This window comes from Macaca fascicularis, chromosome 6 (genome assembly GCF_037993035.2).
Source record: "Macaca fascicularis isolate 582-1 chromosome 6, T2T-MFA8v1.1".
NCBI lineage: Eukaryota > Metazoa > Chordata > Mammalia > Primates > Cercopithecidae > Macaca > Macaca fascicularis.
Window position 1 is genome coordinate 206,854 of NC_088380.1, and position 24,492 is coordinate 231,345.

The following is a 24,492-nucleotide window of genomic DNA, read 5'->3' on the forward strand; positions in this document are numbered from 1 at the left end:
TTTGCTATGGTCAATATTCAGGAGAAAAGAGGGTTTGATGAAACAGAAAGACAGGAGTGGCAAGTGACATGCTTGTGCCCCGTATGACTAAGCGATGTCCTGGCCGTTCCACACCACGGCCTCTGAGCAGCCAGCCTGCAGATACTGGGTCAATTTAGATATCCCTGATCTCTGCAGAGGTTTGATCAGGTAGCCCAAGAGCAGATAAACACAAACGCTGACTGGAAACCCTGGCACACGGAGACACTGGAAACAGCAAGCTGCTATTAACATCATAGTAAGAGACAGTCGCCTGCTCTCAGGGGTGTCAGTTTCTTTTGCTTCTAGACGTTCATCTGCGTTACAATACAGTTTTGCTCAGTTTATCCCCATTACTCCACTGTCTTCGCCGTTAAAGTCTCAGCCAGCACTTAGCTCTGACACTGCAGGAGTTTCACTGTGCGGCTGACCAGGCCTACCTGGCTTGGCTGTAAAGCAGGTGAGATTTTCCGGAAGGCAGTGACGAGAACCCGAGGCAGGAAAGAGCATTGCTGGTCTACATACGGCAGTGCCCCTGCAGCAGAGCATGTACGTGCACGTTCAGGCTAAACAGGTGTAGGAGAGAAGAAAACCACCTACAATTAGTCACTTAAAATGCCACACACCCAACCCTTGAGACCCTAGCACATAGAGTAGTAGTGGTCTTGGAGATGGCAGGTGTGCTGAAGTCTGATTTTCTCACTTAGCTTTTCCAGCAGCGTGTTCCTCATCTCTAAGCTGGGGCTAACAACTGCCACGCGTAGATTTGTGCATGGAACCGTGCGTGTAAAGTGGGGTAGCCCCCAGGACCTAGGAAGGACTCGTGGTCAGTGTCGGTGGTCATGCGTGCTGTACGGGTCCCCCAGGAAGATGATTGCTACATATAACTCCCTCCGTTCAATGTCACTGAATGTAAAAGGTGGGACATTGGCTTCTGATGTGTCTGGTTTGCTGCAGGCCACGCTGCACCCCGTGGTTCCTGAGCCCTGAGCTGAAGTACATCCTGCTGCATCGCCTGTGTCGCTTTTGCTGTGTCACTTAGAGCTCCTGCCCTGGGAAACTTCCTCGCGCCTGACGAGCACCACAGTTTGCAGCAAGACCTGTCCAAAGCGTGGACTGCGAGAGCCCCGCTGTGGTCCTGTCCTCTCCATGTTGGGAGCGACTTTGTGGGGTTTGTCGGCCCTTCTCTCAGGTGTCCTGTGTCTCATGGATCAGCCGACGAGCCCCGTCTGGAGGAGCACTCTGCAAAACGTTGCCGGCCACCCAGATCTCCTAGCGCAGAGTGAGGCCACATCTGCAGACTTGACCGCACAGAGTCCCGAGGCATTCGGCAAGAAGGGGAGTGGGATGTGTGTGAGATCCCACTGCGGAAGCCGGCTCTGCTCCGTACTCTGCGTGCGGGGTGCCTGATGTTCAGACCTGCTGTGTCTATCGGGGGCCATGGCGGGGTGGTGGGAGTGGGGGCAGGGAGCAGCGCGGATGGATCCAGGAAAGGACTTAGTTGAATCCCAGCTGCCCACATACCTGTTGCTGGTCTTGGACAAGGTCCCTAGTTTCTCTGGGCTTTCGGTTTGATTGTAAGACTAGGACGCCGCCCCAGTCTGAAGATGTCGGTGTGTGCGGGAATGCCTGGCGCAGTCACCATGGGTTTTCCTTCAGCCTCCTCCGTGCCCCTCCCTGGGTCAATCAGTATCCATGCGTGCCACAAGTAAATTACAGTCCCTCCGAAAAACCAGTTGACCCGAGTTTTATGGTCGAGCATGGTGAGTGTCCTTGCCAGGAAATGCCACTAGATGTCTTGGGCCTGCTCCTCTACCTCCACAGCAATCCCCGGAACAGGCTGGTTCAGGACGTGGGAGGTGGGAGTCGGTGTTGTACCTAGGACAGGCTGAAGTCAAAGGCTCATTTGCTCTGTGAGGGGTGATCAGGATGACACATCAAGTGGAGCCCCATGGCTGACCCCGGAGGTGGACGGTCGGGTCGGATTGGCTGCCCTCCAGCACGTGTTTCGAGTGATGCCTTCCCTGGGTTACGCAGCCCTGATCTGTAGCGCACAACTTCCCAGCTCCAGCCAGTCTGGTCTTGCCGTCTCCTTCCAAGAAGGTAGGTGCGGCGCAGTTGCCTTTAAGCGGCTCCTTCTGGACACCGCAGGGCAGCAGCAAGCAAGCATGGGCGACTTTTTTCTTACGTTGACCACAATACGCGGGGCCAGCTTTGCACGATCCCATTCAGCATCACACGTGTGCATCGGCCACTCACCTGTCCATCTGCCACAGACAGGCTTGGACAGGACCATTGAGTGGCCTTTACGGCAAAGAGCCTAAAGGGCTCACAGGAAACCTGGACCCAGCGCAATGGTAACAGCGCAGCAATACCTGTCATTGACCAAGGGGTATTCTGGGCCCGACATGGTGTTAAGTGATCCAGTTCGGTTAGCACTCTTAGAATTAACCCCCTTTTGCCTATCAGGAAATCGAAGACGGAGGGCATTAACGCCAGGGAGCAGGGAGTAAGGGGACACACAGAGGGGCTGAGGGGCTGGGCATTCTGAGCCCACGGATCTGCCCACAGGCCCCGGCTGCACGGGCACCAGGGCTGCTGCTCTGGAGGGGATGAGGAGCTCTGGGGAAAAGATGGAGCCTGACGTGGGTAAGATTTGGATATTTTCAGAAGAGATTTTCAGCCTGGAATGAGGGTGTAAGTGACTGAATCGGAGTGATGAGCCAGATAGCCCGGCTGCGGGAGCTCCCCTGTGGGGTGAGGGAGGAAGGCCTTGGGGGCGTGTGGCTGAGCAGAGGCGCTGGGTCGCCAGGAGCCGCCGCGGGTTTGGAAAGGGGGAGAAACGCAGCGCCCTGCACTGCAAGGGCACCGAGACGTGGTTGTGGTTCTTCCTGACCGTGACAGGCACAAATGGTGCTGATGGTGGAATGCACGGAGTTTGCCTTCAGAGAACTCCTGCTGTCTTTTAAAACCTGGGCCTCTCATTTAAACTTGGTGGCCTCAGGTGAATGGTCAGAAACAGTTTCTGATGAGGTTGCAGAGACTGTGCATGGCCTCTGATTGTGCACATCCTGTGATTGTGTATAGTCTCTGATTGTGGCCTCTGATTGTGTGGGTCTCTGTGTGTGGTCTCTGTGCAGCCTCTGATTGTGTGTGGTCTCTGATTGTGCTCAGTCTCGGATTGTGCGCGGCCTCTGATTGTGTGCGGCCTCTGATTGTGGGTTGTGTGAGTTTCCCGGGATTAAGTAGATGAGCCTCGTGCTGGGGCAGGTGTGCCTTGTGTTGGGCATGTGGATAAAGAAGTTTAACCCGTCTCCTCTTTGAGAATGGCAGGGCAGTAACAAAGGCGGTTGATTTATACATGGCCATCCTCGTGAGGTGAGAACCTGAAAGGTTTACTGCTTTCCCGGAAAGCTGCTCTGGGCGTCACCATCACTGATCATGGACAGCAGCTCAGAAGCCCCCTTAAGGTGCAGGGAGGGACCGGCGCTGGTCCTGTCTGTGCCCAGGCTGCTGGTCACCCTGACGGCCAGGCGATGGCTGCCTGTGCACGAAGCTGGGGTTGGAGTGCATTTGGGCAGTGTCGGCTTTGATTTAGGTCAAGACTGATCAGTCTTCCTAAAATACTAGCCATGAAAGCTTTCATAGATTGTAGTTCTTTGGGAGATTTATATGTGGTTTTTAAAGCACAGGGCCCATGGCCAGTGTTGAATTACATTTTGTTCAGTGTAACTGACAGGACACTGGACCTGAGTCTCAGGCCTGCCACAGGGTTCAGGGAGCTTCAGAGAGGGAGATGTTTGTGCTCAAGTTTTCGCAGATGGGATGGGACATGGGCATGGGGCTGGAATGCTCTAACCTTCAATCTTCAGTCATCGGTATCACCTGTGCACACGCATATCGTTTTCAAAGATGGACAAGCTTTTGGGAAATATCTGAAGACTTTTCCAGTTTTGAAAGAAGCCGGGATGACACTGGAAACGGCAGGTGTCTTGGCTGCTGATCAGGTCCATCACCACGCACATGGTCCCTAACCTGGCCCACCTCTGATCATGCACAGCGGGTGACGAGGTCCATAACCTCACACTTCTGTGCACAGCAGGTGACCAGGTCCCTAACCTCAAAAGCTTCTGATTGGGTGCAGCTGGTGACCAGGTCTGCAACTTCGCATGGCTCTGATTGTGCAGAGCTGGTGACCAGGTCACTAACCACCCACACCTCTATTCATACCCAGCGGGTGACCGGGTCCATCACCTCACACCTCTGATTGTGCATAGTGGGTGACCAGGTCTGGAACCTTGCACACCTCTGATCGTGCACAACGGGTGACTAGGTCCATGACCTCACGCCTCTCTGCACAGTGGGTGACCAGGTCCATAACCTCACACCTCTGATCGTGCACAGCTGGTGGGCGCAGGACCCACTTCAGTGAGGGGCTGACTTCCCAGGTGTGAAGGGGGAATGCTGTGTGGCTCGCTAAGCCCCTCCATGCTTTGGGGGCTCCAGGCTGTGGCCGGCAAGTAGGACGTTGTCCCAGGAGGCTGCTGTGTGTTGGGGATGGGAGGCAGCTGCAGGGTGGAAGTACGATGTTGTCGTAGGGGGGCCACTGTGGGGGGGTGGGACGGGAGGCAACTGCAAGTTGGAAGTAGGATGTTGTCCCAGGAGGCTGCTGTGTGTGGGGGAGGGAGGAGGCAACTGCAGGGTGGTGTGGTGGTCCCCGTGCCACTGATTTCAGGTTAAAATAGAATGTGGACCTCTTTTTACCATAGTTTTTAATGACTCCGCTAGTTTGTGTTGCTGTCTCTTGCTATGAAGTCCACAGTCTGATGTCTCTGTGGTCCCCATGTTTCCCTTCTGCTTGTGTTACCCGATCCTGTGGGTCAGCTGTGAGGAAACCACTCTCCACTCCTCATCTGGAGTGGCCTCGAGCTGGGTGTGCTGGTCTCCTTGTGGGCTAAAGTGTTCCTCTGTTACTGTTTTCTCTGTTTTTTGACCAAATTTAGCAGACTTGTGTATGATGCAAACACTTCAAAAAATGTCTTTTGCCTTTATGAAAAAAACACTTGCATTGCTTTAAAATGAACCTTTCCTGTGTCTCCATCCTTCCTCACAGATTGCTCTGTGTTAGAAACTCGGTGGTGTGTGTGCTTCATGGCCTCATTCCATCAAGCACTGTAACCTCTGAATGCAAAAGTGACTACACTCGAGGCAAAAAACTTTGCAAATGTTGAAAAGAATGAACAAAAACAACATATTGTTCTCTTGTCTACTCTTAAGATTTTGCTGTAGTTCAAACTACATCAAACTCTCACCTACTCCTGTGCCAATATTCATCCTTCAGCTCTGCCTCCGTTCTTCCTTTCTTTTTTCATGCTATGGGGTCTGCTTTGGAGATGTTATCTACTTTCATTCTTCCAAAGTCAAGCTTCTAGCTTTGGTTGGAACTGCAGACCCATTGACTCATTCAGCAAATACTTTCTAAGCACATGGATAGTCACTGAGAATACCGTGGTTCACCAACATGACTGTGGCCCCTGCTCACACGAACTTGCGGCCTGATGGGGAGAATGGGCACTAATATGATAATCAGTCTAATGGGTTTCTGATGAAGAATTGAGGAAAGCGCACCAAAGAAAGGGAAGCGGGGTTCTCTAAATTTATGCTGTAAAAGAATCTGGCGTATCTTGGGATGAGAGGTAGAAAACCGATGCATTCTGGAAGGTATGATCCCCTTGCAGTCTGGAGAGAAGTAGAGGTTGCTTGTTGAGGGGGGTGGAGTGTAGGGACACCACGGTCTAAACAGAGATGGGGGTGCGTGCAGAATGCCTCTTGCAGCAGGAAACAGGCACGTGCAAGGAAGTAAACACGGGAGAAAGTGGCACAAGACAAGAATGAAGGCAGGCAGGCAGGGGCTGGGAGATGATGGTAGATGCTTTATTCTCTTAATAACAGCAACAGGATGCTGTTGAAAGCACTTGAGGGAGGTGGGGAAGTGGGTATGACATGTTTTGTGTTTGTAAAATTATCACATTGTCTTACCAAACTATACTCCCTATTTTTTATTTTTACATTTTACTTTAAGTTCTTAGATACATATGCAGGTGTGTTACATAGGTATACATGTGCCATGGGGGTTTGCTGCACCTGTCAACCCATCATCTAGGTTTTAAGCCCTGCATGCATGAAGTATTTGTCCTAATGCCCTCCCTCCTCTTGCCCCCACCCCCCAACAGGCCCCCGTGTGTGTCGTTCCCCTCCCCGTGTCCATGTGATCTCATTGTTCCACTGCCACTTATGAGTGAGCGCATGTGGTGTTTGGTTTTCTGTTCCTCTTTTAGTTTGCTGAGAATGATGGCTTCCAGCTTCATCCATGTCCCTGTAAAGGACAGGAACCCATTCTTTTTTATGGTTGCATAGTATTCCGTGGTATATACGTGCCACATTTTGTGTATCCAGTGTATCATTGATGGGCACGAGATATCCTCTTAACATGTGCTCCAGCAATTGCACTCTTAGGTATTTATCCAAAGGAGTTGAAAACTTGTGTTCACAGAAAAACCTGCACATGGACATTTATAGAAGCTTTAATCATAATTGCTAATTTTATTCCAGCTTTATTCATAATTGCTCAAACTTGGAGGCAACGAAGAAACCAAAATGTTCTTCACTAGGTGAGTGGATAAATAACCTGTGATATATCCAAACAATGGAATATTCTTTAGCACTGAAGGGAAGTGAGCTGTCAAGCCATGAAAAGACACGTAGGAACTTTAAACATGCACGGCTACCCAAAAGAGGCCCCTCGGAAAAGACTAAATACTGTAAGCTTCCAACTAAAGGACATCCCGAAAAAGGCCAGACTATGGAGTGAAAATGTCCGTGCTTCCCAGGTGTTGGGAAGAGGGAGAGATGAGGAGGTGAAACACGGAGATTTTTAGGATTTTAGTGCAACTGCTCTGTACGATGCTATCATGGTGGATACATGTCATGACATATTTGTTCAAACCCATAGAACAAGCACCAAGACGGAGCCCTCATGTAAACTGTGGACTCTGGGTGACAATATGTCAGCGTAGGTTCTTCAATTATTACAAATGCTCCTTCTGGGCAGGAGTGTTGTTACTTGGGGAGGCTGTGCACGTGGGGGAAGGGAAGGCATATAGAAGGTCTCTCTGCACCTTTCCCTCAATTTTTCTGTGAACGTGAAACTGCCTAAAAGATAAAGTGTATTTTTAAAAAAAATAAAGGAAAAAAAGGAAACAAAAAGTCCTCACAAAAATCAAATGAGAAAATGATCACACTGGGTGCTTCAGGTCAAAATGGAAGAACAAGGGCTGTATTTACCATCCCACCTGATGACTTTTTTCTCACTGCTTTTCAGCATTTTTTTGGAGTCTAGTCAGTGCAATAAGGCAAGTTAAAGCACATAAAATGCACCCTTATTAGAAAATAAGATTTAAAACTATCTGTATCTGCAGGTGACGTGATCACCCGTGTGGAAAATCTCCTGAAATCACAAAAAGCCACTAAAACTAATAATAATAAATTACTTACTAATAAGTGAGTTTGGGTTTAGCTTGTATCTTGCAAACTTTCCATAAGCAGTATTTATCTCTTTATACACTGGCAAAGAAATAATTGGAAATGGAAATTTACAAAGTAATATTAAGACTAAATCTGACAAAAGATGTGTAAGATCTATGCACTGTAAAGCAGGCAGTGATGCTGAGATAAATTAAAGAACTAAATAAATGAAGTGATATACTGCGTTCATGGATCAGCAGGCTCAATATTGTTAAGATGTCAGTTCTGCCCTTGTGGATCAGAGGTTTAATGCAATTCCAATCAAAATCCCAGCATTTTATTTTATTTTATTTTATTTTTTTTCAGTAGAAATGAACTAGCAGATTCCAAAATGTGTCTGGAAATTTAAAGAACCCAAAAGAGCTAAGACAACTTGGAAAAAAAATGGTGGAGGACTTACCTGAACTATCAAAACTGGGTTAATGAAACCTCCTAGAGGGTCTAGTAATAATCTCACAAACGTGTTACCTATACATAGTGGATTTTTGAAGAAAGGTTCAAAGATATTAAATTAGAGAAAGGACGATAATGATGATAGAAGGATTAAATACTACAGGCCAAAAAGGCAAAAAAGAGCTCCTGTTAAATATCTTCACATTGTTGGTGTCACTCATGCAATTCAATTCACATTTTGTATATCTAAAAGTTGAACAGACTTCTTCATTCTCTTTCCCCAATTCACTCCACAGAGATGCTGATGTCTTTCAGTGGAACTTGGAAGTTTGCTATTCTTTTTAAAATGACTCTCTTAGATACTTACTGTTTATGCAAGAAGTTGTGGGACTGTAACTTACAAATACTGTTCTAAACCTTGGAATCACACGTTTCCCTTTTTCTCTACTTATCGTTTCTAGTCAGTTTCCCATTTCCTCTTCTTCGTATTTACACTGCATTCCTTCTAGTTCAGGCTCTTGTTACCCCACTTGATCTCTTGATGTGGTCACCTGAATGTCCTTCATGTTCCAGCCTCCTGGAATCCTTCCTTCATGACCCTGAAGAACTGCCCTCCAGACCCGCAGGTGTGACCCGGAATCAAGGATCTCAAAGCCGAGTGGGATCTGAGAGGCTATCTAGACCAATCCTCCATTACAGACGTAAACCTTTTGATGACTTCACTTCAGAGCCCAAAATATTTGCACTGCAGGCAGAATCACCTAAATCACTTAATGTGATGTTCAGTCTTCCCGTGGTATCTTCCTCTCTGCATCTCCCTACTTTCGGTCAGCCATTTCTCACTCATGACACCGAACCCTTCATTCACATCACATTATTGTTCTTCTCCACACACACTTGTTTGTTTTCTGCCTGGGTTTTTTGTTACATTCTTCCCTCTACTGGCAATATCATTTTCCAAGATCTGAGTACAGAATTTTAACGTATTCCTCAGAATGACTCACATATCACATATTCGACCAAATGGCTGCAGATTCTGTCACTTCCTCTCTTGTCCTATGGCAACCTGGAGAATCTTCTTCTCTTAGCCAATAGGATTTATCATGGTCCTTCTTTATCTTAACAATAGTTTAGCAGGACTGAGAACTGGGAAGTAGATTTTTCTCCCAGGGGTGAGAACTGTCTTAGTTTAGCAGATCTCCCTGGGTCTCCATTCTGGTTGTAGAAAAGCAGCCCATAGGGCATGGTGGGGAGGAGAAGAAGGGGAACTAAGCTGTGTTGCATGAAGATGGACAGTTGTGACCCTTACTCCAGGGTTGGGAGTTGAGGCCCCTAGGAAGGAGAAGCTGTAAGGATGAAGACGAGGCATAAAAAGTGATGCAGGCCGGGTGCGGTGACTCACGCCTGTAATCCTAGCACTTTGGGAAGCCAACGTGGATGGATCACGAAGTCAAGAGTTCAAGACCAGTCTGACCAATATTGTGAAACCCTGTCTCTACCAAAAATACAAAAATTAGCTGGGTGTGGTGGCACATACCTGTAGTCCAGCTACTCGGAAGGCTGAGGCAGGAGAATCACTTGAACCCAGGAGATGGAGGTTGCAGTGAGACAAGATCATGACACTGCACTCCAGCCTGAGTGACAGAGACTTCATCTCAGGAAAAAAAAAAAAAAAAAGTGATGCATAGTAACAAGACTGCCCGAGGAGAAGAGGCAATCAGCAACCACCTCCAGGGTGGGATGGCTGAAGACCCTTTAAGAACAAAGGTGTCTACTTTCCTTCTTTAGGATGCTCTATCGTGATTTAATGAACCCTCCCAATCTACTGTATTCAGTATTTGGCATGAGTCAATTTAGGGGAATTCTAGAAAACATAGCTGGCTGTTATCAGGTTAATGTAGATTGGGAGGTAGGGAAAAACCCCAGGAGACACGTAGGAAGGACAATACGTGAAAACAGAAGAAACTTGGAGTCAGTTCACCCTTCAAACAAAATCCAGTTTCCAGAAGACATTGTGAGGGCTGCTGGGTCTTCCTCGCCTGCAGATGGGGGATTCCAGATAATTATTATACTTGAATCTCACAGGATGGGGTGATCACCACCTGCTCTCAAATGGGATGAGTTACAATATCTTCTATCGGGAGGCGGTAAATAAGAGGTTAGGTACACGTCTGTAGTCATCACAATTTTGTCAAGATTGCTATTTTTACTTCCATGTCATAGATGGGGAGCCTGATGCTTGTGGAAATGATTTGCTCAGGGTCTCACCATTAAAAGTGGCAGAGGAAAGATTCCAACATGTTTTAAAAGCTGCAAACTGAGCTGACTCCCATCCATGCTGTCATACCGACTTTGAGATTTCAATCCTCCTGAAGGCAGGAAACTTATTCCATTTGCTTTTATACCCTCCATAACACTAGTGAGCAAGTTTTGCTCAAAGTAACATGGAATATTTTGCTGACTCAAGGGGAAAAAGTAAGAGACTTAAATGACACCATCACAAGTCAACCTTCAAGGAACAGAGACATATTTAGCATTAGCTGTCTCAGTCAAATCAACATAGACATGCACGTTTATCCTTTACATGGCAGTAAGACAGCAAACACAATTGAAAAAATGAGCCAAGTGTAAAAAATGTGTCACAAAGGGATGGATTTAGACAGGAGAGCAGTGAAGTAGGTTATAAAATGGTCAGCATAATCCATTTTCATGAATTATTAGCTGAAACATGCAAAGCATTTAGGATTTCTGGGAGAAGTGTACAAACACACCAAATGTTTGTCCGACATTTTCTTCACTGCTGCTGTCTTTCCACAGGGCTGGAGATGATGTTAACCAACGGCCTTGGGAGGAGAGATTGCAGCTGAGCCCACACCCTCTCAAACTCCTTCAGACTGTTTCTGTTTTTGTAGACTTTACCATTAACAACAAATCCTAAGATTTACTCAATCAGTACAGCAGTCGTTGGCCCGAGTTCAAATTTCTGATTCGAAGGAATCTGCACTCTGCCTGCCAGGATCGACTATTAATGGCTTCGTCCATAGAGGAGCTGTGTCTTTGCTCACTATGGAACAGTATTGAGGCTTCGAAAGGGGTATTTTGCTGGTCACCTCCTTGGTCAGCCTTCTGCTCACCAAGAGCAGATACTGTTCTCAGCCCCTTACATTTACAAGGTCGTTTAATTCTCACATAGCCCTTTCAGATAGATGCGACTATTACCCCCCTTTTACAGAGGAGGAAACCGAGAGGCAGAGGACATAGGTGAATTGTCCCAGATCACAGAGCTGGCTATGGAGCTGGGACTTGCACCCGGCCAGCCTGGCTCCAGAGTTCACTGCCCTCCTCCTGTACAGCACGTGTGACCTGCAGTAATCACCGCCCAAACAGGCAGGCACTGCGGAGAGCCAAGCACACCTCTTCCGACTTCAGCACGGAGGACGGTTCGTTTTCATCCTGGTTTTCAGCTCAGGACTGTTTTTATCACAAAGACGCACCACCCAGAAAGCTCAGTCATGTGCCGTTACCTTCTACGGTCATGGTTTTCTACTTTTTGGCCCCATTTTCCTGAGGACTTGGCCTGCTGGGACGTGAATGATGCGTTACTACTGTAGAGACAGAGGTTCAGGTCTAGTGGCACAAACAGCGACGGACCCCATGGAAATGCGGGCGTGGCCCCTCCATCCCAACAGCCTGCATGGCTGCTCCATTCTGCTCCCATCACACACATCCCCACACAGCCAAGCCCCTTCTCCTTTCCCCCACTGGATTCATCAAATCAAACCTCGCTGTCCTTGGAAAATGTACCATTAATTTACTTACTGCCCAGTAAAAAAGCACACTTCCAGTTAACATGACACCCCCGCAACGATAGAACAGCCTTAATTCAAACATGACGCAGAGGAACAGAGGGAGGAGGGGTCGAGGACCATCCTGGAATCGGCAGCTGTTTTCTGGGGGAAAACCTCCGTCCCCCCTGAGCCCGACACTTGTGCCACACTATCCCCATGATGTCTGAAAGCTCCATGAAGACAGGCTCACTCTGACCCCTTCACACCCACAACGCCAAAGAGGAGCAGGTGTTCAGGAAAAGTCTCCTGCTAGTGCTGAAGACAGGAATGATTCCTCGTGGTGCCCAGAATGTCAGGAGAAAAGGCACCATGTGGACACCTTCCAGGTGAATTCTGGAATGACTCTGCCGAATGCCAGTCATCCTTTTTCAGAACAAAACCAATACCGGAAAACATGTGTCGCCAGCAGAGAGATGGTCCTTTTGACGGCTTACAAACACACCTATGTTACGCTGAATTTATCTCAAGCCACCCTCTCTGTGCTAATGTAAAAAGTCTCCTTTATTAACCAGTAGCCTTTTTCATCTGGTGCTTTTTAACAAGCAAGACGGTCCTGTAACACTCAGGCATTGTTGAAAACGTCAAATGGAAGCCTAGAATCCTCTTCCGTGCAGCTTCACTGCAAAGTATTTTGACGTGAGCCAAATCGTGCTATTCCTACATCTCCATGGGAAACTCAAGGCTTCATCAAACGCAGCAGCATTTCTGCTAGTTACAGAAATTGGTGGGGGGGGGATGGGGTTGAGGGAACATTACATAGAAGGCAACCCCGATAATCACCTGCATGAGAGCCACACCGGCCGGCAAGCCCCGGTCTGCTCAGTCTCTGCACAATCACAGACTTGAGACCTGGAGGGCAGACACCTGGCACTGCTGACCACCCCAAGGTCATGGCCTCTGCCCCTTCTCTGCTGCCCATCAGTTCCAAGCTTCTGGCAACACCGCCTGCTGCCCCCACTGCCTCATCGACTCTTCGTGAAAAGCAAATGTTGCCAGGATAGCTTATGAGTACATTTGCCAGGAAAGCAGCTCCGATTGACGCTGAAACCCCCTTCTCACACCCCTGGCAGCTCCCTTGCCCCCGATGTGCACATGCTTGCAGCTCTGACCTTGCTCAGTGTCCACACAGGCTCTGTCCCCTGGAGAGCCAAAGGCAGACTCAATGTTGAGTCAGAAATACACAAAGAGGGTGAAGATTACGAACTGCCTGCCCCCCAAAACACAGGTTGAAATCCTCACCCTCAATGTGATGCTGTCAGGAGGTCTTTGGGAGGTGATGAGTTCCCGAGGCTGGAGACCCTTGAATGGGATTTGTGCCTCAGAAAGGGGCCCAGCAAATCCCTCACCCTCCCATTGTGTCAGGGCCAGAGAGAAGGTGTGTGCCAACCGGGAAGGAGCCCACACCAGAATCCACCCGTGCGGCACCCTGATCCTGCCATCCAGCCGCTAGAACTGTGAGAAACAAATTCCTGTTGTTCATAAGCCGCTCAGTCAATGATGTTTCGTTACAGCAGCCTGAGCTGCCTGAGATGACGATGCTCACTGCCCTACAGAAACGGCTACTCCCCTCTCCCAGAAAGAGGGGTTTAATTAAAATCCCTGTCTCTCCTCGCGGCCACCACAGATCTCACTCCCCCACCCCAAAAGCCAGCAGTTGCTAGGATTAAAGGAAACAGAGGATTGTTTTAGACCAGCCCCTCCATATCGATCTGAAGCCTATAACTTTGCCCACTTCCATGGTGGCCGTGTCACTGCAGTGCCCATGTCAGCTCTGTGTCTGCACTGGGTCCCAGGCTGTGCACAGACTCTTCTAGCTGCCCATCCAGCACAGCCATTTCCCCTTCTGCTTTGGAGGCTGTCCTTCGATATCGAACTCCCACCTTTCTGCAACCCAAGGCCTTCTGATCCAGACATTCGGGGTGAGCTCAGCCATGTACTGGAGTCCTTGACTCAGGTAACCCAGGCCCAAGGCGTTGGCACCAACGATCTACTGGCTGTGGGGTCTGCACAGCCACTAGCTGTCCCAGCCACTCCAGGGCCTGGGAGGGGAGGCAGAGGAACCTGTGAAGCTGCCAACAGCCATACGGGGACAGGGGCCCCTGGGATGAGGAGGATGCCATGGAAGGAAATTCAGAGAAAGAGCCCCAAGGCTGGACGGGTCATGCCCAAAGCCTACACTGCTGAATTTTCCAGGTTTCTGAACTCAATCGCTGACCCACACAGCACATGTTTCCTGAGTGCTGACCCCGCGTGCCATTGGATACGGCAATAAAGTAGGACCCCCACCCACCCCTTCCCCGACACATACACAGGCCTGGGCACCCAGTTGGCACCGTGAGCCAGGGAAGGGGGCCATTTCAGACGGACAGTGGGTGCAGCCTTGCCAAAGCCCAGCAGTCACCTGCACTGCCACAGCCAGGCTGAGTCCAGATCAGCCGCACAGAAACCTGACCCTCTCAAGGGCATGCCTGAGCTCATTAGGGACAGATACCGTCTCCTGCTGATCTCCAACACTTTCTCTGCATGTCTAGTTACAAACGGACGACGCAGTCTCGGAAGCACAGCTGTGACTCTGGAGACAGATCCCAGGCCTCCCCCTGCTCCTCTCCGTGGTGCCATTGATGGGGAGGGGCCGGTATGGCCGCGAGGCCGCATACCCACAGCCACCATGCCACGGAGACACGGGCCTTCGACGGTTACTTCTGCCAAGGAACCCTGCTGCGTCTTGGAGCACACCATGGTGGGCGGGAAGCTCCACCCGGAGAAACAGCGATGCTTCTCCCCAGAGCCAACGGAGGGCACTCCCCGCCCTGCATGCAGCAGATTACTTACATTCTGGAAAACATCTGAGTTAGTGGGGAACAGTAAAATGAAAAGGTCACGCTAGAAAGTTTAGAAGGTTGTGTGGAGTCTCAGGAGGTCTAAAGATTTCTGAACCAAGACTGCTGAGGGCAACGAGCTTACAGGGAAAGTTTCCACACGGGCCTTCAACAAGCAACGCTCAGCAGGGAGGAGCCACGTTCTGGGCAGAACCTCAGAACAAGAACATCGGACACCACAAAGTCACAACAGAGCCAACAGGAACTGAAATACAGCGCTCTCCTAAGATGTGTGCAGAAAGTCACCACACATTAAGATGGGGGAAGAAAAGGATAAGGTTAGAAACAAATTTGAAATTATTTCTGCATACATAAAATTTCTACATCCACTGGCTTTCTTTCTGGGAGTAACAACTTTTACATGAGATGCACATCCCCGTTGGAAGGAGTTTGGGTTTTCCGTGGGCAGAGTCAAGGGCTCTCCAAGAAATGTGAACCTTTTCTCACTCACTGAGCCGCGTGCCCTGAGGCCGTCCTGGCCTGTCTGAGCCCCTCCCTGGCTCTGCCTCCAGCCAGCTCCTTCCAGCACTCACCCCGCTGCTCCCAGAGCCTGCACTGGCCCAGGATCTCCTCTTCTGCTGCTGTCAATCTTCCACTTTAGGGTAAATAAGTTGGAAACTAGAAAGTTATAAGACCCCTTAGCTTTTTAAAAATTTGTCTTCTCAGAAAACAAAGAATACTAATTCTACTTCCACGGTTTAACATGTTGCCCCCATCTGCATGTTCATGGATATGTGTTTTTCTATATATTTTAGTCAGTACTTATAAAAGCATGCACTGTTGGCTACGTTCAGTTCAATTACATTTGATGTAAGAAGTTTTAGTTTCAGTGAATTCAGGCACTCAAAATTTAAGCTCTCTGACATCTATTAATCAAATGGAAAAATGACAGGTAGATATCACAAAAATCAAGAGAAGTGTTTAATATAAATCCTGGACTTTTAGATATTTCCACAAATGTAATGTATACATTAGTACACGACCTTGAGCATTTTCACAACTCTTTGAACTAAAATTCTGCTCTTAACTTTTATTGGTAGATCGACATCCATATGTGATTATAAGCAGCTCAAACATCAGCTCTTAGAAACAACCAGAAATGCTGTGGGCAAATCCCACCGAGCAGCAAATAACGGAACTGCACCCAACAACCCAGGTACCTCCCCTGAGGCATCTGGAACTTGAGGATTACGAGCAGCCTTTGGTTTCTGAGGCACCCGAGAGTGGGGACTCCAACTCCCCAAGTCTAGGAAGGCCTCAGCGATAAGGAAAACTGATCAAAAAGTCATCCCTGCCGGCCCCCTGCCATGGGTTCCCCCCTGCCGGCCCTCAGCCACGTGCTTACAGATCTCACTTCCTCTCTGTCCCGCAAAGCCTGACTCCTGATTCCAGCCCTGCTGCTTACTGGGATGTGGCCATGGACGTCAACTGCACCTGCAAGGGGAGAAGCCTGTCAGGATACAGGATCCTGGCCATCCTGGCAGCGCTCAAGCTGATACTGTAACTTGGTAGCGAGTTACTTAATGCAAAGGTTTAACTTTGAAAAATTTAGATGTGTGTATTCTAACGGAAATTCTGAATGTAGAACACAGGCCACACCCTCACACAGATGTTGTCTGGCCAGCACTCTTTTGTTTGTCTTTTCAATAGACATTTTTAAAAGCAGTTTTTGGTTCATAGCAAAATCAAGAGGAAAGTACAGAGAGTCCTCACCTATCTCCTTTCCCAGCACAGGCACAGCCTCCATCATTCTCCTGCCCTCACCAGACCAGCATGTCTCTACGACCGACAGACCCGCATCAACACGGCACCACCACCCACAGTCCACAGCTCACACGAGGACTCGGCCTGCTGCTGCTCACTCTGTGGGTTTCACAGACGTGGAACGGCATGCATCCCCCATGAAAGCCCCACCTGGAGTTGTTTCCCACCTTCCATATCCCCTATGCTCCTCCCATTCATCTCTCCCTTCCCCAGCCCCTGGCAGCCACTGACTGTTTGACTGTCTCCACAGCTTTGCCTTTTCCAGACTGTGCTGTGGTTGGACTCAGACAGCAGGCAGCCTTTCCAGATTGGAGTCTCACTTAGCAACATGCATTTAAGATCCTTCCTTGTCTTCATGGCTTAGGGGTCCAGTTCTTTTTAGTGCTGAATAATATCCCAGTATCTGACATACCACAGTTTATCCATTCACCTGCTGAAGGGCATCTTGGTTGCTTTCTAGTTTTGGCAATTATAAAGCTGCTGTCAACGTCTGTGTGCACATTTCCGCATGGAAGTAAACTTTCAGCTCCTCCGAGTAAACGTCCAGGACTGTGATTGCTCCTGTGGTCGGAGAGCTTAGTTCCACGGAAAACCGCCACGCTGCCTCCTACAGCAGCTGCCCCACTTCCCCCAGCGATGAGTGAGGGTCCTGATGCCCACACACCCACCAGCACGCGGCAGTGTCGGAGTTCGTGTTTTGGCCAGGCCGATGGGTGCACAGTGACGCCTCACCCTATGACATAAGACGCGGGTCATGTTTCCACGTGTAGATTTGCCATCTGTGTATCTTCTTTGTTGGGGTATCTGTCCAGGTCTTTGGTCCATTTTTAATCAGGTTGTTCATTTTCTTGTTGAGTTTTGAGAGTTCCTTGCACGGTTTGGATAACAGCCTTTCTCAGATGAGTCTTTTACAGATGCGTTCTCCCCGTCTGTGGCCTGCCCTCTCATGCTCCTGAGACACTATGTTTTATATTTTGAAAAACACTTCAGACAGAAGATGGACCTCCCAGCCCACCACGGTTCTCAGTTTGGCCGTGGTCACCACCCTCCCAGCCCTGGTTCCCACCTTTCCACGATCTGCTGGTCCTATGGGTGTCAACCCATACTAAGTCCCTAACATATCTCCAATGATGGCAACGTCAAAGCCGGCAGTTTGCAGGTAGAAAGGAGCTGATGGAGGCCGGAGCAGAATGTGAAGGCCAGCGGATTCATCCCTCGGGGACCGGCAGGCCTCTCAGATATCCCCCTGGGTCACCTCCCAAATGAAGTACCTGCTTTGGCCGTGGGCAGGAAGCAGGACCTGGCCCAGATCTCAGCATATTTGACCTGGCACGGCATTTACAGGTGAGCCTCCATAACCGGAAACTCGACTCTCTGGGGAGAATGCATTTTCATTATCAAGGCTTTTAGGCTTTTAATTAAGAAACCAAAGAGCAGTGACTGGAGTGACGATGCAGGGACTCTGGGTGACCCACACGCTCGTTTCCACCTGGCATGAAGGACCCTGGAGTGAGGGTGCAGTGCCTGCTCTGAGTCACCAGCACACTCATCATTTCTACATAAAGAACCCTGTGAGCCTGTCCCAGGACTTTTTAGCCTAGACCTAAAAATTCACAGCTCAGGAAACCTTCATCATTTTAGGAACCTGAGGGGTGGGCCAGGGGGATCTCACAGAGTGAGGTGCTGTCTATGGGGTCAGCAAAGTGCAGCTGGGGCTTCCCGCAAGCACTTCAGGGAGGCCGTGCACTGGCCCGAGGCTGGTTCCGCCTCCTATCCTCGGTTCTCATGCCCAGCCGTGAGGGGAGCCCCCCGCTTCAGGAGCGGTCCCTGGCTCCAGGCCCTAACATCCATGTCCAGGCCCCTGGTAGGGCAGCTTCTACCCCAGGGAGGCTGGGACTGGAGACAGCCTGGAGCTCTAGGCAATCCTGGCAACCACATGCTTCCCGAAGTGGCTGCAGACAAATTCCTGCTTCCAAAACCTGGCACGGGCTGTGTGAGGCCTGGAACACGGGAGGCGCGATTACCCTCTCATGGTTATCAAGTCAAGTCATAGTCTCTTAGACCTAAGTGTGACTGGAAGTATACACATTATGGAAGTGTATATAAATGTGAATACAGACACGCTTATTTTCCTTTTATATACCTTACATATATGTGTATACGTGCATATGTATAAAACATGGAAGAAAAAACCATACTTAAGATTTCAAATCTCAGTCACAAAGATCTCAGAAGCAAATTATTATTCTTAAATTCTAAACAAAGATGTAACACTTTACATTCTTACAAACAAAACGTTCTCTATTAGCATTTTATTTTAAAAACTAAGAATGCATTGCACTCTCTCAATTTCGATTTTTAATTCAGCTCACAAAGGCCCCTGTAGAAAGGCCTCCGTACCGCGGCAAGGATGGCGGTGGTCACACCTGTGGCCATTTATCCTCTCTACATCTAGCTCCTCTCCCTGAGGCAACAGCACCTCCGAAGTCACAGCCTGGCCTCCCAACTCTCCCCCGTCCCGGGCGTTTTGGCATGTTGCTCTGCTGCACACACCTCAGCAAATACTGCTGATTAGCCAGAATCGCCCAGAAATCTCTTAACCTTGATTCTGGCTGCTTTTGTAATTTGTAATATCTTTACTTCTGGTGTGATTTGAGAAACAACACATTTTAAAATTAGAGAAGATGTGGTTTTTATTCTCTCCTTTCTACTTGCAACCTTGAAAATTCAAGTAGCAGCAAGGGTTTGTTGAAAGTAACTTCCACCAAATAGAACCTATTACAAAGGTACTACAGAGTGTCAAATAACCACATAGATGTAAAATAGACATGCAGACACAGATACAAAATCCAATGGTTAAACCAAATTGAGAAATGCTTGCCAGTTTGATAGGACTTCTAAAACTTGACATAAATGTTGGCTGAGGGATACAAGATGCTATGAGATGAGTGAGATGCTTGGCCTAGAACCACAGGCTCTCTCCTCTTTACAGCAGAAAATCCATAAGGAAGTCAAATCTGAAAGAACCAGGTACCGTTGAACGGCATACTCAGCCATCCTTCCCCATTCCTGGGCCAGCTGCGGTGAGTGCAGCCAGTCGTTCACCAACATCCATCATCCATCCTCCAGGCCATGGCTACACTTTACTCCCAGGCTCCCTGTCATTATGTAGATTAGGTAAATCAGGGCCACTCTCACCTTAAGCCTCCCCTGCCAGCATGGCAATCACCCATTCCCAACCACGGCAAGGACAGCCGTGTCCCTGGGAACGCAGAGCAGGGGTCGGGAAGAAACCTGGATCTCTGAATACCTCATGGAGCAGTCACCAGCCTGGAACATCCTCCCTGACAGGTTTGCAAGACAGAAAAACTCCTTGGTTCCTCAAGCTACAATACTGCAGAGTCTCAGGTCACAGCATCCTTATCTACCCTCGTCAGGAACCGTTCATGCTCATCAAGACATGAGAACAAAACTGCAGTGGCACAGTCACACTCAATGCAGACCACCTGCTGCTCACATTCATCGTATTAACACCAAAAAGCCACCGTGGTGGATATCCTGGATGTGGACACTCGGCGGCTTTTTGCTGGAGATGTGCTTTGTGCATTTGTCGCACAACCATCTTGGCGTCAGGAGGGGCTGTGCAGATGGCAGCTGTGCACGTCACAGGGAGTCTCAACTCGCTGGACTCTCAGCCAGCTCCCACTATCAGTGCCCGCAGAGTCCTCTCCTCCGGGAGCACGTGCTTGGACGCCACAGTGGCCTGTGGATCCACACAACAGCACTGTGTGCCCCAGGAGCTTAGAAAGTACCACTGCATCAATGCCTCCACAGGTGAGGCCGGGGGCAGAAGCCAACCTCAAGCAGTTACGGTCCTCCGTGGGGCTGGCGTCCAGGCAGGAAGGCGGCTCAGCGGCTCTCCGCCCACTGTGGAACTTCCTAGGTCCCCACATGAACAGAACCTAAATAACACGCAACGAACAACAGGAACGAGAACACGACCAACAGCTTCTGAGATGAGCAAGCTGGGCTGATCATGAGACACCTGACGGGGACGGTGCCGGAGCCCCTCCCAGTGACCTGTGTGGACAGCGCTGCCAGCATCTCCCTAAAACCAGCCCAAGTCAAGTTAGACTTGAGGCTTTCCAGGAGTGGGTAGATCCCTTCAATCCCACAGTCTGAACCTTCCAGGCCGTGTCTCATGGCCCTCATCTCACATATGGGAACCCGGACGCTGCACCACAGACGTGGCCCCAAGCCCTCGTTCCTTCTTCAACACCACACACCAGTACAGTGAACACTTAGGATCTGGGCATTCACATAAAATACTGCTTAACTAAAACTTCTGATTTAGAACATGTTTAATTCCTACTCACAGAGCTCAAAGTGTTCTGTCCTAGGAGGCGGTAGCTGTAACTAAGCATGAGAGAAGAAGGGATCAGAGTGGTGCCAAGTATTAAATATTCCTCTAAATCTATTCACCAGGTTGCCATGCTATTGTCACCTGCTTCATTTTCTGTCCTTAAAAGACAAAATAGTTACTTTTCAAAATAGACAACCTGTTTTGCTGATGCTTAGCTATAAAGTGGCGAGCTACGTATCCAAAAGGGAGATATGGGAAAACAGAAAATGTCCACAAGCGATCGGGGTTGGGGGGCAGTTGCAGCAGCACCTGGCTCTGTTGCGTTGTGAGCCAGCCACGTGGGCTGGACAGCTCACTTAGCCACTGAAATTACATCATCTAAGATTTTGTTTCAGTTACTTTGATAAATTCTCCCTCTTGCTATGAAGAGTAAGGTTTGTTGTTTTTGTTTTTGTTTTTGTTTTTTTTGACTTGGAGTCTCGCTATGTCACCCAGTCCAGAGTGCAGTATTACAATCACGGCTCATCGCGGCCTTGACCTTCTGCCTCAAGCAATCCTCCCGCCTCAACCTTCCAAGTAGTTGGGACCCAAAGGCGAGTTTGATTTCTTTGCTAACGAATTCCTAATTCACCTCGCAGTGGGCCTGTCAAGGCCATATGCCCGGACATCCACCTTGCCGACCGTCCATGTGGTCTCTAAGGTGGATGCACTCCGGTTGCCTGGGCTCTGCACGCGATACTGAGTCTCCAAGTCTGCCGCTGTATAAGGGACTGACAGCCCCAAGCGTCTCGACGCGCCACCTTGAGCCGGGCTTTATTCCACAGGGCGACTCTGCTTCCCGTGATGAGATGCAGCACGTGAGCACAGATCAAAGGGTATCAGCAACTAACCCATTCCCCTGGTACTAAGCAGAGGACCAAGAGTTTAGTTCCTTACTTATTTGCTACGGGCTTGATTCAAAACAGCTTTCTGGAATCCTGGGGACAGACACCTCTAACTGGTGAGAATTCTGGCTTTAGTAACGGAAGGATCACCTAAAGCCCATTTTGTAACTGCTGTTCTCATCAGAATTTGAGGCCAAAGGGAAAAATAAAAGGGGGGCTAAGATCGTGACACCCCAGTTTGCACAAGGCCAACCAGCCTGCTTGAGGGGGTAAAAGGAATAGGATTTTTAAACTGCTGAGTTTTAAAAACGTGGCTGTAGGCTGGGCGCACTGGCTCACGTCTATAAGCCCAGCACTTTGGGAGGCCGAGGTGGGAGGATTGCTTGAGGCCAGGAGTTCAAGACTGGCTTGAGTAACACAGCAATACCCTATCTCTTTAAAAAGAAAAAAAAAAGTTATTAAAATAGTAATAAAAAGGTTAATACAATAAATTACTATGTCAACATGGCACCCCCTGCTGTCAGACGAGGTGCAATCTCTGTGGCTGTGAGGTCCGGAGAGAAATGTAACCGGCATCATAGGGAAGGTGGACCCCAAAGCCCCACAACATTACTCCTGTACAGTGTGTTAACCAGCATGAAGTCTCCTCCACAATCAGAAGCCTGGTGTAGAGGAACGCTGCCCACTGGACCTGGGTGGACTCCAGATGCCGGTCGACCAGACAGCCCCACCCTGGGACCCTGCCGGCAGCCCCGACTGGACAGAATGGCCTCATGAGTGTCCTTTCCTGCCACAGGCTGCAGACCCTGAGCCAGTCCTGGCTGTGACTGAGGCTGCGCATAAACGTCTGCGCCCAACAGCTCACCTTTGTACATGACACGCCCAGTCCACCTCATTTCAAATGTTACACTTGCCCCAAGGCGAACATGGATGTTACAGGTTAACTCACTGCATGTGTGCTAGACTTTCCCTGTAAGTGTTCAGACATTGTACGAACCGGATGAACAAACCCCACTTTCCCTGTAAACGTTCAGACATTCCTTGAGCCCGATGAACACACACAGCCAACAAACCCCGGAACGTGTAATGCCGCGGCCTCCTCCCCTCCTGAGGGGCGTGTGCTTACAGCTCCCCCAAGACCACATTTCCCAAAGCACAGAGTGTTACTCTGAAAATAAAACCTCCTTTTTCCTTCCTCTGTACATCTCGTGGTCGTGTTAACAACTATTGCTACAAATGCAGAGAAACGGGGTATCATCCGTGCTGGTCACCGAATTCCTAGCACCAAAGCTTCAAGGCCCCCCAGTCTGAAGGAAGCTTCTATCACCCTAAAGCCAACTCTGGAGACGAAGGCCAAGCTGGGGAAAGGCTGTGTCTCTGCAAATCCACGCCACGGGGCCCTCTGCAGTTGTGTGTAAGGAACTCTTGGTCTGTCCTGGGGTTTGGGGAAATCAGGATGCAAGCAGATACCGTACGCTCTGCCACGGGACCGTGAAGTCTGCGGAACCTCAGAGGAACACGGAGACAAACGGTGGCACGATTCTCACAGGCCGAGCCTCGATGGGCGCCCGTGTCAAGAACACAGACACGCCGGGAGGGGCAGCCGATGCAGGCAACGCCTGCAACTCCAGCAAGCAACAGCGTCTGAGTGTGGGGGTCTCTGGCCAGGCTCCACCACAACTGCCATATTCTGTGACAAAATGTTAAAAATAGGTTTTAACTAGTTATAACTCTAACTTGTTTTACACATAAACAGAACACAGGGTACCAACAGGCTCCAAAATACTTTGCCTAGAACCAAGTCTAGAATGCAGATGGATGCTGCTCCGAGTGTGAGGAGTCCCCTTGTAGTGCCATAAATCCTAGATCTAGGTGACTAAGTGCTCTTCCTAAACCAGACGGCACCATGAGGCTCTGAGGGCACCCTCTGTCCCCAGGCCAGTCCATCAGGCCCTGCAGAAGCTTCTAGAGTAAGAGCCTGTGGATTTGTATTGGACGGATGTAAACCAGGCAAAGTCACAGGGGCTCGTCCTGGAAGCCTATCCATTTACCCACTCATGCCGTGGAGAGCCCTGCCCCCAACTCCACACCCGCAATCACGCTCAACCACAAGAACTGGCTTCTAAGCCCTCAAGCTACTCCCTCTCGACCCCAGACAGACGCTTCTCAAACCATGAGACCCAGAGTAGTCTTAACAGGTGGTCCCAGCAGAACTGGCCACTGCATTAATTGATATTTTGTGTGTGGGGGGGTGGTTGTTCTTCTGCCACTCAGGCACAGTGCACCATAAGTACAGTGGTGCTATCATGGTTCACTGCAGCCTCAACCTGCCAGGCTTGGGTCATCCTCCAGCCTTAGCTTCCCGAGTAGCTGGGACCACAGGTGTACATCACCTGTCCTATTTAATTTTTTGTAGAGTCAGGGTCTTGCTATGTTGCCCAGGCTGGTCTGGAATTCCTGGGCTCAAAAGTGAACTGCCCAACTCAGCCTCCCAAGGTGCTGGGATGACAGGTGTGAGCCACTATGCCCAGCCTAGAATTGGTTTTTCTTAAACCTGAGTTTGACACATGAACCCCACTTACATAGATATCAGCACACTCTCACAGCTCGAGAGTTTTCCTGAATCTCGATTCTGTCCGTTCAAGGTCAATATCTAAGAAAGAGTCAGAACTGACCCTCCCTCCGTGAAGCCTAAGAGCAAATGCAGCAGCATCTCAGTGTATGAGGAGACAAAGTAAGAAGGGTGGAAAATACACACT

The 24,492-nt window shown here is 49.3% G+C and overlaps 2 long non-coding RNA genes across 4 annotated transcripts in view; one reads left to right on the forward strand and one right to left on the reverse strand.

The window, feature by feature from the left end:
* Positions 1-11,800, reverse strand: part of LOC123571572 (uncharacterized) — a 50,236-nt gene extending 38,436 nt beyond the window's left edge. For all 3 annotated transcript variants that reach the window (XR_012413529.1, XR_012413530.1, XR_012413528.1), the window contains exon 1: positions 459-11,800. This is a non-coding gene — a long non-coding RNA (uncharacterized lncRNA). The remainder of the gene's footprint in view (positions 1-458) is intronic.
* LOC135971212 (uncharacterized) overlaps positions 6,151-24,492 on the forward strand; it is a 36,815-nt gene continuing 18,473 nt past the window's right edge. The window contains exons 1-2 of the long non-coding RNA XR_012413527.1: positions 6,151-6,689; positions 10,813-17,830. This is a non-coding gene — a long non-coding RNA (uncharacterized lncRNA). The remainder of the gene's footprint in view (positions 6,690-10,812; positions 17,831-24,492) is intronic.